The sequence below is a fragment of the Aptenodytes patagonicus genome, chromosome 4, assembly GCF_965638725.1.
Source record: "Aptenodytes patagonicus chromosome 4, bAptPat1.pri.cur, whole genome shotgun sequence".
Taxonomy (NCBI): domain Eukaryota; kingdom Metazoa; phylum Chordata; class Aves; order Sphenisciformes; family Spheniscidae; genus Aptenodytes; species Aptenodytes patagonicus.
The window spans coordinates 10,156,900-10,172,509 of NC_134952.1; the positions used below are offsets into that span (position 1 = coordinate 10,156,900).

General features: G+C 38.9%; 1 protein-coding gene across 11 annotated transcripts in view; it reads left to right on the top strand.

Moving 5' to 3' along the window:
- Positions 1–545: 545 nt before the first annotated feature.
- The window catches only part of ADD1 (adducin 1), a 68,564-nt gene continuing 53,499 nt past the window's right edge, over positions 546–15,610 (top strand). For 9 of the 11 annotated variants that reach the window (XM_076335829.1, XM_076335832.1, XM_076335833.1 and 6 more), the window contains exon 1: positions 546–670. The gene's annotated coding sequence lies outside the window, so the exon portion shown is untranslated. Of the gene's footprint in view, positions 671–973; positions 1,049–1,281; positions 1,381–15,610 lie in introns of those variants that run through there. The other 2 variants (XM_076335830.1, XM_076335831.1) reach the window with 2 other exon arrangements.

The window sequence follows — 15,610 nt, forward strand, 5'->3', positions numbered from 1 at the left end:
ACCAGCGCAGTTCTCAAGTTTGACTCCTCTCACTGGATATCTGCGCTTCTGGATCGATGTCGACCTGCTTTGAGCTTCCAGCGATTAGATATCGTCATTGCTGCGTGTTAAAGAACCCTTTATCATAACGCTTCCTTGGCAATTACTCGATTTCTGCCCCTCTCTCTCAGCCTGCTGTAAGATAAGCCTCCCAGGCGACGCGCTGCTCCTTTCTGACGGGACCCAGCTCCACAAGAAAACCCTTCCCGGCGTCGGGGGGCTCTTCTCAGCCTGCGCCCAGCTTTCGGGAGTCACCCAGCGCTTCCCGGAGCCTCACGACCTGTGAAACGCGGCCTCAGCCTCGGCACCCCACTGTCAGAGGCGCCGACGGCACTCCCCGCCATCCCCCTCACGCGCCTCCCGCCGGCCAATGGGAGAGCCGCTTAGTCGCCGAGCGTGCGCCCTCCAATGGGCGGCGCGGTTATTGGCCTGCGGCCTCGGGAAGCCGCACCCTGTCAGGTGGGGGCTGGGCTGCTTGGCGGCTGTGGGGGAGGAGGGAGCGGAGCGGCGCGGCGGGAGGCGGAGCTGGAGCTGGGGCCAGCGGCGGCGGAGACAGCCTCGTCAGGGGGACCGTCTGCAGCGGCCCCTTCTTTACCGCTCCCTCCTGCCGCCCTTTCTCATCTGTCCTCGGGTGAGCGCTGCCGCGGAAGGCTACGGGGGTGGCGGGAGGCGCAGGAGGGGCGCCGCCGGTAACGGTCCGGGGGGAGGCGGGGGGGCGGAGGAATGCGGGGGGCGCGCGCCGCGGAGGGGCGCAGCAGTTAACGGTCTTCTGGGCGGGGGCGCAGCCGTTGGCGGCGGGCAGGCTGTGAGGGGGAGGCGGGCGCTGCGGGGAGGGGAGGAGGGGGGGAGGCGAGGCGAGGCTGGGGCGCAGACGCTGGAACCAGCTTGTTTAGCCCGGGGCGGCGGGGAGGAGAGGAGAGGGGGGTTGTCTCTGCCTTGAAAACAAGCAGCGGGCGGTGGGGTGTGCGTGTGGAAAAAACAGCTGCCCGCTGCTCGCAGGGTGCCTGCGGTGAGGGGCTGGGGCGGGGAAGGAGGGTTTCGGGTCTCTGGGGTGATTGGGGGTAGAATGAGGTGGTCTCCAGCTGCTGCATGGGATGGGGTGGTGGGGGCTGAGCTGCGGGGGCGATTCGGGGTTGGAGGGACAGGTTCCCGTCAGCCCTCTCTCGGGAGAGGCGGTCCCCCTGCCCGCGCCCACCGCGGCGAGCGAGGTGGGATGCTGCTGTTGCCGCCGCAGGAAGCGGCTGCTCAGCGTTTCAATCTCCATTGCACCCAAGCGATGCGTCTGCTGGCTCTTCCCCCACCGCCCTTCTGCTTCACCTGCCCCTTCTTCTAGACTTCGAGGTGACCTGCTGATTATGCTTGGCAAAATGCGGGCATTACAGTGTGCAAATAATCGTCCGCAGAGGACGTAGGAATGAAGGAGGAGATGTGATGCGTTTGTGCGGTGTTATTGATTGGCGGGGTACCAGCAGCAGCAGACGGACAGTTGTTTTGTTTCCTCTGCTGGAAGGGGTATCTGTATTCTAGTGTTTCCAGCGTCTGCTTTTGATACAAAATGTCATACGTCTTTCTGCACATAATTACTGCACAATCTCTATGCTGCTTTTAAGGTTGATTTTTAATCTACGTTGGCTTTAGTTAAAACTAGCAATTAGGGAGGGGGAAATTCCAGTCAAGCTGGAAAAATATCTATGGCTGTACTGAGATGGGGGCTAGGAATAGCACTGGGTTTAAATGTTTCATGAGATGCTGCTGTAGCTCAATGGTGTAAGCTCATTGCTGGTTTGGTTTTATTCTCTGCTTTTTGGAAAGTTGCTATAGATCATAACATTATCATATACCAAAAGTATCCTGTCTTTGCATGTGACTTATGTCCTTATACTTCAGCTTATGAATTCTCAAACTGCAACTGCTGCTAGATAATTTCTGCATGCTTCGCTCAAAGCTACAGGTATCTCCATGCGCACAGGCTATTTACGGCTCTGGGTTCTTGTAACATGATTGAATGTGCTAACAGAATACTTGGTAGTTCTTAACTGCCACAAATTTGCTCTTTTTTCATAGAACAAAAGAATTTATTTTAAGAATGAAGAAACAAACTATTTCTAAAATAGGCTTCAATTTTTCTTTATTAAATTGACTGATGTAACAGTTCTGTACTGCAATAAGGAAGCATTCTTTTTAGAGCTGTTGTATAATTAGTGAGGAAAAAATGCAACTATGGACTGGACTTCTGGAGCAGGTGGCTTTGGTATTTCCTTATATTCAGTAAGCAGATTTGATGTGATCGTGTAAAAACAGTCTTAAGTGAACATAATGTTCTATGTAGTTTGCCTCAATTACAGAATTTAAACTTGGTGGTTTTCTTTGGAGAGTTTTGAAGAAGAGACAATTGAAAGTTTTTACATCTTCACTGTAGCAAGATAATATGTGTGTTACTATGTATGCATGTTTCAGTATCTTGTAGTTTTACTGGAGTTCTGTTTTCTATATGAGGTTCCACACTGAGGATAGTGCTTTTTAGCCAAAAAACGTTGTGTTGCCTGAATGTTTTCTTTTTATGGTTAACTATTATAAAATGGTGTGAGAAATCTGAACATTTGTGCTTCATCTGAAACAAGCACTTTTGCCAGTGTGTTGCGCCAGGAAGTTCATTAGAGTATGGTTCACTAATGCTGTAGAGTGAAGAAGGTCATTTACTGAATCAGTATTTTTCTGTGACAGTTCTTTTTCGATGTCTCCAACAGAAGATGGCTTGACTCTTCTCATTCTTTGAGATTCACCATCAATATTAAATGTTATTTTGCGTGTATGGAATTGGATCATTTGATGATATTATGTGGACAAACGCGTTTGAGCATTGAGAGACTTTCACAGGAGTAAGGATAAAGCTACTTCCGCCCCATTCAAGTCTCAGTTTTTGAAGGGTAGCTTCGCAGCGTGAAGTGCTTTTAACAAATCTCCTCACCCAGCATTCTGTGACTTGCTATAGGAGGAAAAAGCTGAATTTTGAAGTAGCCAATTTTGTTAATAAATAGAATAAAATATTACAACTGGAGGTTTCAAACTAGGAGAAGGATGCTTAGCGTGTTGATTGCTAGTAAGCATACAACTTCTATGTGACAAGTGCTTTCTAACTCTGAGGAGGCTGGACAGTAAATCTTGTACCCACTGCTTTGATGAGTTGTAGAAATAGTTTTCTTAATTCTTTAAGAACTGTAGCAATGGTGAATAGCAAGTAATTCGTAAATCCCAAACTGTTGCTATGCAAATGAGCCAGTCCTGCTTTGAGGGAGAAATTCACAGTAACAAAACTTGCCTGCTACTTTTATGAAGGAGAGCATATCAGAGAAGTGTTGCTTCTGTTGTGCAGCGAGGACACCTGAAGCATAAGGACATGAAGTAGAAAATAATGCTAAATTTCTGATTTTGATGGCTTTTAAATTAGAATTTACTCTTGGACCATGCTGCATGGCAGAAAGCAATCTCTGAAATAGCACTGTATTAGTAATTTATACCGTAACTCAATATTTCTTAGACATTTTTAGAGTGATAGGTGCTTTACATTTAAAAAGTGATTGTGAGCAGATATGAATGTGAGTTTAAATGCTCATTCTGTTGTGCAGGTCATTTGACATCTGCTGAGGAACCTGTCTAAAACTCTTCTGTTAAATTACAGATCTGCTGTATTAATAGATTCAAAAGTAGGTATTTTTTAAAAATAGAAGTTTTGCAATTTGCATTCATATAACTTAATTAGCCTTCTCAGGGGAATAGGAAAACATTACCTAGTCTTGCCACTTTTTTAGCATTTCTCTTCAAAAGTACTCCTTTTTGGTAGGGCTGACAATAGTAGCTGTACAAACCTGTCGGTAAAGAAAGGTGTAAAGTGTGAATCATGTAAACCAGTTTATCTCCTGAGGAAAGCTTCTTCTTATTAGGGGTAATAATGCTTAAAAAGTACTGGTTATACAGATATTTTGATCTGTGATAATTTTTACTTTAAAATTACCCTTTTCTATGGTTACTTTTCCTATAATTTTAAAGTATTACATGTACAATGACAGGGTTCCGCAGTAATTCAATGGAATGTTCAATAACTTTATGATAACATCTGTTGTTATCTCAGTAAACATCTGTTCTTTATTGAGAATAATCTTGATAATCTTTAGTCAAATTGAAGCAAGTAACTGGCTTTTTTCCCTGCCAGTCAGAGGATGTTGTTTACTGTGGTCTTGTCAGTTCAGAAATTTTAGTGGTTAGTAGTTGCAAAAGTTTTAAGGGCAGAGACTCCAGGAAACACCCTTTTTAGACCATTTTTAGAACTACTGCTTTTTCAAATCAGGTATAAGCTGAGATGATGTCATTTGTCATGAGGGCTCTGGTTTAACATTCTAACCAACGGTCCTGGTCTTGAATAAAGTTTAAGTATTACTGCTGCTTTGGGGAATGTTAAAGTCTAACTGTTCTTTATTTCAGGGCAAATTAAGTTTTAGTGTAGAGATGGATTTGCATACTACTACCAGTCAAGCTGGCTGACCAGCATGTATGCTTGCTGGCTTTGCTGGATTGACTCTGACCGTTTAGAAGAAACTGAAAATGTAGTCCTTGAAGGCATAGCCAAACAGGAGTAACAACAACTTCAGCACCTTCCTAACTTCCTCCTTTTGACCTTGCTTATTAAATTGCATTTTGAGAAATGATCTCTGCCTGCTCTGTTGGGTACAGTTATTATTCAGTGAAAGATCAACCTTTCAACCTCAGATCAGTTGAGTTAGCAAGCGGGACATCAAAGGAGTTTTTTACTATCGTTTCTTTGGGTGGCTTTCCCTGCGGATTAATTGAAAATCAACATACGTGAAAGCGCATTTCAATCCAGTTTTAAAATTGGGATATTAAGAGCTACTCTTTAAAACTGAGATTTGGAGTTTCCATGCTGTTCAGACTAATCAAATATTCCTTTGCATTTTTAATTGACTAATGTATTGGGTTTTGTCTTTTAAAATTACTGATTTTTACACCATATTTTGTGTATGGTTTTTAGATCTTGACTCCTGAAATCTGAAAAGATTGGGAGTAAAATATTTCAGAGTTCTGAGGTCTTCTTTTTCTTCCATATACCTAATTGAATTGCTGAAAAGGGGTCATGGAAACAGTGAGCAGTAAATGCAGTTAATGAGTAACACTTTATGGTATCTTTGATACTTTCACATCAAATGAGTAGATAAATGTTAAGTTGTGGTACATTTATGCACAGAACATTAGGGGGAAATCAAATTACTATACCTAAGGTCATCTAGGTTTTTGGTTGGAATCAGTAAACATGTAAAAGCAGCTTTGGACTAAAAACTGTATTAGACTTGCAGCCATAGAAACTTTAGTTTATTTTGGCTTTGTTTTTGTTTTGGATGTACAAATTTCAAATTCTTGTTGTGGTGCTTTTTATGCTTTTTATCTCTCTGTTGTTTCAGATATTGAATCTTGAGGTCTGATACACTATTACAGCTTTATTATAGCTAATGCCAGGTTAAACCAGCAAGTGTCTGGGAAAACCTCGACCCATGAAGATTGTCTTCTGTGGTGTGTGTGTTTTTGTTTTTTATTTTTTTTTATATATAGTACTGAGCATAAAGTTACTGTTCCTGCATTGTGACTGTGGAGGTGAAGGATAAGGCATACTTTGAGTTTAGTTTTCTTTCAACAGATGAAACAATTTCTTTAGATATTGTCGCTACAAAATATTGATGAAAATCTGTAAAGTATATATGCACGTGAAACATCCATTCCATCTAAAATTCAGCAAAGTAAGACATTGCTGCTAATGTGCATTAACTGAGAGGTGCAGTATACTTGGTTTTCTTTCTGCGAAAAATCTTGTCTAACATAGCTTTGCATAGTAATCTCGAATCAATACAGCTTAAACTATTCCAAAGTTAAAGGGACTTACTTTATTTTTCTCTTCAACTTCTGAACCTATTAGCTACATTCAGCTAAATTTAACAGGAAAACGGTGACTTCAAACATACAAAGTTTCTGCCAGTAATGTATAATCTGATTGCCAAAGTTGTGCCCCCGCTAAGAGAGGGGCATGGCTCCCAATTTGTTTTGAGAAGCAGGGGCATCTGGTCGTGTAGCTGTTATACCCTTGCCTGCCAGTCAGTGTACGGGTAGCTCTGTTAGTGTATTTTGCCACTTGCATGGCCAGCCTGGGTGGACCAGTGCTCAGGTGAAGGGAGGAGCAAGGATGGACTCACGCAGGATGTAGAGGGGAACATGAGGACTTGGGGTAAAAAAGGATAAATAGGGAAGCATAGGAGACTTCAGCTGATAGGAAATCATGTTTCATTAGTTCTGTCATCTTTCGCTAGGTGCTTTCAGTTACTGAAAAGTTTTTCATGATTTTCAGGTAAAATTCTACACAATTAAAGTGTTACTTTATTTTTAAATGTCACTTCAAGTTTCCATATGATTTGAATAACAGATTCAGTGTAAAGCACAAGATTCTATTTTGATTCCAAAGTAAATTTTCTTTCCTTACTGTGGAAATTTTTTTTTCCTTACTGTGGAAATTTTTAAGCCTACTAGTGTATATATAGCAAGGTGTGGGGGTTTTTGTTTTGTTTCCCCCTCCCCCCTCCTTGGACTTAAAGTAAAATTTATTAGATGGTGAGTTTTCAAAGATATTCTGGTAATTTTGGTTATAACTAATAACTTGGAAGCATTTCAGAACAATTTTATCTTTTTTTATGAGTGAATTAAGGATGAAGATGTCAGAAAAGTGGTGTTTGTTTTTGTAAATTATTTTCCATAATGTGTTGGTGGCCAGAAGTATACAGCGAAAATTTATTTGGTTATGTGGAACATTTGTGGTATAGTATTAAATTATTTTGGAATCTGTTAATAGGCAGGAAAAATAAATTAATTATTATCTGGGATGTTTGCTTAGATCTCAACTGTACATATGAAATGAATCTTTTTTTTGTCTGCTTATATAGGGATTCAGGTAAAAAATTGGTAAATTCTTTAGAGCTTTCCCAAGGCAAGTGAATCATACATGGTTTGGATGGAGAGGGAGATAAAATGTATATGCTTAATCTAAGGGAAAGCTATTATGTCTCTTATGTGTCAAGGAAAGGTGGTGGATTTCTGTGCCTTGGACTCAGAGAGGACCGTCCTGTTGTTCTCTTTGGTTGCTGCTACTTGTAACTGAATGTCTGCCCGTGTGGTTTTTTCCCACTTCACTTCTGATCTACTTTAGAACCTGCGCTGATCTTGATGCTGTTGAATTATGTGGATCATCTTATACTGAGCTTCTTGACTCTGTCCTGGAAGGAGAGGATGCTTGTGGTAAGGATTAGCATAGGGTAATTAGCATAGGGTAAGGATTTTGACAGGTGGGACGTCCACTTCTGGATCTGCCATAGTCTTTATTGTTGATCTAGGACACTTTCTTTGACTCAGTTCCAGTCTGTTAATGGAGATGTTGATTTAAGGACAAGGAAACCCCAGTTAAGATACCTGTACCCTTGCTTCACAGTCATGGAATGATAGTCCTTCCCGTATCCTCCAGTTTTCCCTCACTGCAGCAACTTGGGGAGGAGCCAAGAGCAGAGAACAGAGTGAACAGTTTGTGGCACAAATTGGAGGAAGGTGGTCTCAAACTGTCCTCTGGCCTGCCCAGCCACCAGAAAATAAAGAGCATTTTGGCAGCTGGTCGGTGAAAGCCAGTAGTGGTGAACAGAAGGCTGGGAAGCATGGTTAAAATCTGAATGTCAGCCAGAAAAGCTGGACGTAGGCAGTCTTGCAAATTATGAGGGCAGCCTTATTAATGGAACATTCTGACTGGTGGAAAAGTTGCCTGAGGCTTAGAGTCTTTATGGGTCAATACTTACCACTAAAGTGAGGAGACAACCCTCCATGCCTCAACCAAAGCTCACAATGTCAAAAATAAATGTTTATAGCTGCATTTGCCACTTCAGCTGCATGTTTAATGGGTTTGGGATCCTATCTAATGTGAGTGGGCTAAAGTATTGAAATAGCTGGTCTCCCAAAAAGGCTGAGACTTACTACTTTTCTTGCTCTTTTTTCAGTCATTAACATAAGTATGATATTTATTGGTACTGGAATAGTGTCCTATTATGCTAATTATTTTTAAGCATTTATTAAAACAACCCCAAAATACAAAGAATGCTGAAGATTGCATAAAGAAAAGAGATGCAAGTAAAGGATATCCTGGATTTGTTTTTCATAATGTCACCTTTTTAAAGAGCTTAAGCTTATTTCTGCATTCCCTGATTTTCAGGGCATTAAGCCATTACTGTGTTCACATATGTTGTTGAAATATGTTAGTTCTATAATAATTGAACTATATTTTTGGAAACTTCATTACACCGCCAAGTCAAATGGGGGCACATTATTGCACATTTTCAGTAGTGTAGTTGATGGAGTCACTTAATTAAGAATGAGGCAGACTTCGAATGCCTCTTTCTCTTTGCAGACCTTTAATCAGGACTAGACACCTTCCTAAATAATACTCTACTTGTTATCAGTTATTGGTTTGAAGACCTGTTGTGGTACCAAATACTTAATGGGTAGAAGGAAAAGGTGAGGTCGTTTAGTCTGAAATTTTGTATTTGCTACTTTCCTTCTTGTACTACAGTTTTTGCTTGTTTAATTTAATCCTTAATTTGTTGTGTTAATCATTAATGAATAGGATAAATTAAGTTTATTTGACTGAAACTCAAATCTAAATTTATTCTATCAAGGATTTGATGATCTGAGAGGGTAATCTGGTAGTTTTCCCCTCCCTCCTCTCTGTTGCTATAGTAATCCTAAATTTGAACCTTGTTTCTGCAGACTTCTTTTTCCTTCAAGTAAGTTTTGTAATAGCTGTGTGGTGTGTTCTCAAACCAAAATACTGATAATACAGGTTTTGTTGTTGCGCTTTTTTTTTTTATTTGGATGTAACAGCTGAGGTAAAGCTGAAATTTAGCAGCCTTAACTTGCCTTCTCTTTTTCTAGCTCTGGGGAGACCTTGTGGAGTTAATCTTTTTATTCATGCTAATAAATTTTTTTCCCCCCACACGACGTTTTGCTAAGGCAAACCTCTCATGTCATCTTTCACCTGTATCTAAATGATTTTGTCTTATTTCATTGTCCCCACGCTTCCTGACAAGACAGGTGATCAGTCTTCTTCAGTTTTTCTGCTTACTCCTGATGCTCCTCTTCAATTTGCTATTAACCTTGTTAGATCTTGCATCTCCACTTTATTGTTTATGAAAAAATCACATCACGGCCTTTGCATAGGTCGGGTGGGGGAAAAACAAGCAAACAAAGGCCAGACTAAAGCAAAAAAAGACCCAAACCTCTCTCTGAGTGTCATGGAAAGCTGTTAATTGTAATTATGGAAGCAAACATTCAAGTTGCAAAGGCCATATCTTAGTTAGCATCCAAATGTTCTTGCAATTCCAGTTTTACAGCAATGGTCAGGGCATATTTGGTGAGGTGCTTTCAGCTACTTCTGGTGTGGCTGAACTTCTGACACAGCAATAAATGCAGACAATTCTGGTAACTGTATAAAATATTTGTGCTTTTACCAAACTTTGATTTTTTTCATATACAATAAAGTGGAGATGCAAGATCTAACAAGGTTAATAGCAAATTGAAGAGGAGCATCAGGAGTAAGCAGAAAAACTGAAAAAGTCTGATCACCTGTCTTGTCAGGAAGCGTGGGGACAATGAAATAAGACAAAATCATTTAGATACAGGTGAAAGATGACATGAGAGGTTTGCCTTAGTTTTCAATGAAGGCAGTTTTGAACACACGCACACTGGCAGATAGATCTTACTGAAGTGAGGTCATAAAAATGATTTCCATAAAGATAAAGTCAAACTTCCAGGGTGCAGATCAGTGGGACTACGTAATATTTACTCTGGAATTTTGAAGTAAGTGGTCTGTGTAATTAGAGGCTCAGTTGCAAGAATTGTTATTAAATATGAAGGCAGAAGGGTATTGGATGGCTGGCGAGCAGCAAAAGTAGTCACTATGTTTAGAGAAAAAGGTGGTTCAGGATAGTTATTGCATCATTAGTGTGACCTTAATATTCAGGGATTTGTTTAAATTTAGAAAGTGAAGCTATTCTATATAAGAGGAAAATGTAATAATACATAATTCTATGTTAGAGGAAAATGGGGTAAGAAGTGATACAGCTTTTAACAGAGGAAGACTTTGTCAGAGAAATCTAATGGTTCTTTTTATAAGATACCTGGCTTTTTGGAGAGAATACATGGTTAGAGCTGACCTTTTTTGACTTAGGAGTCATATAATGTGTAATATGATTCTGTGTAAAAACTAGTGATGTTTCTGTGAAAATTTATTTAAGATAGTGACAGGATATGTTGGGTATGGATAGAACTGGATGACCAGAAGATGATGTATTGGAAGTATGTTAGTAGTGGAATTTGTCAAGGGTCAGTTTCCAGATTTAGTATTTTCATTAAAAACGTTGGCATAAGAAGTAGGAATGCATCAATCTCGTGTTTTCTCATCAGATGTCAAGTGTCATCAATACAAAACAAGGTTTTGCACAGAACGAAGTTAAGACCTTAGGATGTGACCAGTAGAAAAAGGAGTCATATTTAATAGCATTAAAAAAATCAAGATGATCTTGCAACACTTTGACTAACCTGTCAAAGTTAGCAACTTGAAAAGTATTAGGATAACAAGTATACTGTTGTTGCCCTACTAATATTTTCCATTAAAGAAGTAAAGTGGTACTGACTTTTTCTGGTACTGGTGAAAGCTCATCTGGAATATTGTGTTTAATTCCTATCACCCACCATCAAGTAAAAAGGGCGTTTGGACTGGGAGAGGTACAGGGTCTGATTCCTAGAATGACTAAGGGAATGGAGAATTTGCTTCATGAGGGGGGGCTCAAAGAGGATGTCTTGTTTGATCTGGGAAAACAAAGCATGAAAGAGGTTGCTCTTCATGAATATACGAGTGAAACAACACAGGTCAGTAAAAAGAGCTTCTTAAGCTCGAGGTATGAGAACAAATGGGTATAAACTATCCAAGAATAAACCTGATCTGGAAATTAGAAAAGATGGTTCCTAAGCAACGGAGGCATAGAAGTCTGCAACAGCCTTCCCTTAGGAGTAGTGGAATAAGAGTGTCTTTAAGATAGTACTGGTTAGCTTATATAAGGGTGGGTGGGGATATAATATGTAGTTTTCCACAGTACCTTGGGATTTGAACTCCTTGACCCAGAATACCTGTTTGTTCCCATGATTCCTGTTGTCTTAGACAAATATGCTACAGTAACTTGACCAGATACTGTGCAGAGACCAGCAGGTACATTGGTGGTCTGTTTCTTGGGCAAATAGACCAGTTGCATTCTGAGGTATATAAATACTTATATCAAGGGATAATAAATGTTAGACAAGTAGGATATTTTAAATACTATTTGATGTAATATGCTACGTTGTATCTTATGTAGTGGATATATATTATGTTTTGCATTAAGAAACCCCAAATCAACACAGAATAACTCAACAGATTGAATAGTGAGCCCTGTATTGTTTTCTTCTCGTGCTGTCCTGTGTGATTGAAGGAAGCTGCCCACAGCATGTGCACAGCTATGTCATTGTCTACATATTTCTCTGAGAATTCTCCTTTGAGCTGTTAAAAAAAAAAAAAAATGGTGCAAGCTGAAGGGTTGCTGTGGTGAAAACCCTGTATACTGTATTGCTAGGTATTGCCCTGCTGTTCCTGTATATTGCCCTAAGACTCTGTCCATCTAATAAGCTTGGAATGTAATTTTTTGACGAAGTGTTGTGCTTGTGTTCGCACTAGTGAGAGACACTCCCATATCTCTGCATAATAGAAGATTGGTGGTTTTAAAGGAGACTTGACAAAGAAAAGGGTTCTACTGCCTTTTCCCTGACACACACTAATTGGCAAATTGGGGAATTAATGTTGTCTGAGGTTACAATATTTTTCTAATTTATTCAGTTGTTATGACATGTTAAATCATGCTCTAATTCCTGCTGAGGAGTTTCAGACCCAGGAGGGAACTTGTAAATGCTCATTTGTGCAATTGTTTCATCTATATCAGTAGTGTATGTTACTGGATATGTTTTTTATACAAACAGAAACAGGCGGAAATACAGTATCTGCTTTATATTTTTCTATTCTCTAACTCTGCCTTACTTATTCTTTTTTGTAAATGTTCATCTAGAAAGCTTCATTTTTGGAAGGAAGTTCAAGCATGGAAAGTAGTTTGGTCAGGACAGGATAGAAATTTAATGATGTTTGAAAGGTTCCTTCCTGACTGTGCTTAATGTGTATTATTGACTTCCCTTCAGCTGTTAGTTGAATTTCCTGTTGATTTTAGGTATAAATAATTGTCAAAGCAGTGTCTAGCCCTATCTGTGGGCTTTAAATAGGATATGTTTTCCTTATTCACAAGTTTAACAGTATTTTAATGTTTTCAGGACTAATGTAGAAGACAGAACTAGATCTTATTCCCTTGAATTGCTGTATTCACACATAATGATTGATATGAATGGTAAATACATAGGCATGACATCAATGACTTAAATGGCACTTTGCACATGTTCAAGTGTTAATGTTAGCTAAATTACATCCCAAAGTGGAATTTTTGGGGAAAAGTGCTTGACAGTTATAATTTCAAAAACTGATAAAGGATAGTTAATACTTTAGAGCTTGTGGAAGTGTTCACTATTATGTGAATATTGACTAAATTGTATTGAATGGGCTTTATTATTTAGACATTCTATCTTGTCATTTACTGTTAAATATGTGTGAGCTAGAGACAGTCTCATGTAATAAAAGAAAAAAAAATCCAGTTTAAGTCTCAAACTGGCAATGGTCTCCAAAGAGTGGATGACTTAGCAGATGTAATCTTAAAGCTCTTGCAATGAGAATATATTTAGGAATATTGGTGTTTTGAAAGAACGTATGGGCAGTAAGAAAATTGTAAAAGTTTATTATCTTGATCTTTTTATTCTTAAAGTATGTTTTTCAACTAAACCCTATAGGATTTGTCATGGTAACTGAAAAAGTGTCAGATTAAATAATGATATTGCCTTGGAGTGATAGAAATAATTACTGAAAAGCCAAGCATTTGTTTTTTCTAATTTGTTTTATGAATATGACACTGGAAGCTTATCAGTTTCGCTCTTCTGATGAACCAGGTAATTTGTTTGTTAACTGAAAATATGCTATTAAACACTGGAGAGAAGAAAAAGCTTTCTGGCTTTATATGTATTTTTAGATACAGTATTTTTAATTCATTTATCTGTCAAAATTGAAGCTGAGTATTGCTCAGTTGTCTTAAATTGAAGTGATCTTTTATTACGTGGTCCAGAATAGCATCCCCTGCAGATGTGGCCTATACTATAGCTAGTTTTAGAAGGGATGCAGTTCAAAGTTGGAATAACTTATATTTTCAGCAGCATATTCAGATCTGGCATTTTGGTTTCTTATTTCATATGTCAGTCATGTCTTAACTTTATTTTTAAATACTGCATCACATTAGCTGGTGACACTTTCTTTTTAGTAAGTGTTCTTTGAGGTATATTTTTCATGTTGGCACTGTGTCTCATAAACACATAAAATCTAAACTGTCTTACAAAGCGAAGATGCATGTTGACATGCAGTTTGATCTTTGAAGGATAAATCAGAAAAATCTTACTTCCCCTTCTCCCTCCCCCCCCCCCCCCCAAAGAAGAGTTGAATGTATGAGTTCCAAGACCTGTTAGATTAGTTTTCCTGTGAAAAATGTTAAGGAATAGTTGGTGGAGAAAGTAGCATCTGCACAGAACAAATTTGCAACAAGGAGATACAGTAAAATGACTAGATAATGGGCTGTTCAGATTTTGTTACTATTAATTTCTTCCTGTATTATGAAAGATCTAGAAAACTGAAACAAATTAAATTTGAGGTAACAGTCTTGTATAGGTTGCTTGAGACTGAAGGAGAGCAAGGAACTTGAGGATAACAAAGAAAGATCAGGGATAAGGTTGGTAGCAGACTCATAAATAAGAATAATTTAAGCTAGTGAGTTATATTGCTATTGTGTGTCATTGAACATCTTCATAAAACCATCTGACTTTTAGTGATGTTCATAGAGGTGCATGAGACTAAAGGGGGGGGGGGAATCTTAAAGTATTTCCTGTTCATTGTTAGCTGATAGATCTCTGAAATTCTATAGTAAGGTCTGGTACTAACAGGAAAAAAAACAGTTGGCAAGTATGAGGCAGGAGGGAAAGTTGAGGTTGGTTTAGTATAGAGAAGACAGATGAGAAAAATAAATTGAAGTAGAATAGAAAAATAAATTGATACTGTAAGGTCAGAAACAGTTTTAAAAATCTGGATTACATTACACAGAGGATTTCTCTAGGATTTTTTACACATAATATGTTTAAAACACTGTTTTTAAAAAGTCATATTTTGTATTAGCCCATGGGACTTACTGCTCTGAGGTATTGTTACAGTCAAGAGTTTAGCACAGTGCAAAGTAAGATTACACATTCTATATCAGTTATACAAGGAATGTTGAAATGTGTGTAATTTTTTTTCATGGTGTAAAGCATAAATCACTGCAAATGACTGTGTGTTACACTGTTCTTAAAACTGCACACTGGCCATGGTTAATCAGGATATTTGAAGAGTTAAACCACTAGTTTTACTGAGTTTGGCAATTTTTCCCTTTTAGACAAAGTTTTGGCGTTTGCTTGTAAAACCTCAAATGGTTTTTACTCTGGCAGCTACAGAAACTCTTTGTATACAGAAGAGAATACTACAGAATATCTTCCTTATGAAATCAGTTGACTAAATAAGCATCATGCTTAATATTTGAGCATTATGATTGTCAGACTTGTTTTGGTTTAAAAAAACCCAAAACAATCTGAAGCTATGAATTTCTGGCTCCAGGGTAGCTGAAGTTGAATGGCCTATATAGATTGCATAAATCTTGTGGGGGGCCTTCTGGGAGAGACATGATAGAATATATTAGTGTCTGGATATGCATAGAAAGGTAACATTTTAATGTTAAAAATGGGATAGTAAATGTAATTTATCATGTGGCCCTATAGAGTACATTTTTGTAGGATTTCTTTTGGATTTCATAAGCTTCATTGGATGCTTTGTTGCTGAACAACTCCAATAAAGCGGGAATTGCTTGTGGCCTAATATGCTTTTAAGTATGCAGACATGTTAGATCCTATTGAAATTCTTTAAGGGCAGGAGCTTCTGTTGAACAGCTCTGATGGCAGGTTTGGATGGGGGGGGCTTGTTTACAAATTACCTACCCTAGCCTGTTATCCAGCTCACAGCATGACCATGAAACAGTTGTGTAGGCTCAGCAATGTAACAGGCACAATGTGGGAATAACTGTCAAGGAAGAGTTTGAAACTAATACTGTGCTCCTGAGAAAGCATGATATCCTTACAAAATATGGAAACAAAGACTTAGAGTAGATGTTTCTACATATGAAATAATACTGTTGTAAAAACAAATATCACAATACAGCTCTAATGCAAGTGA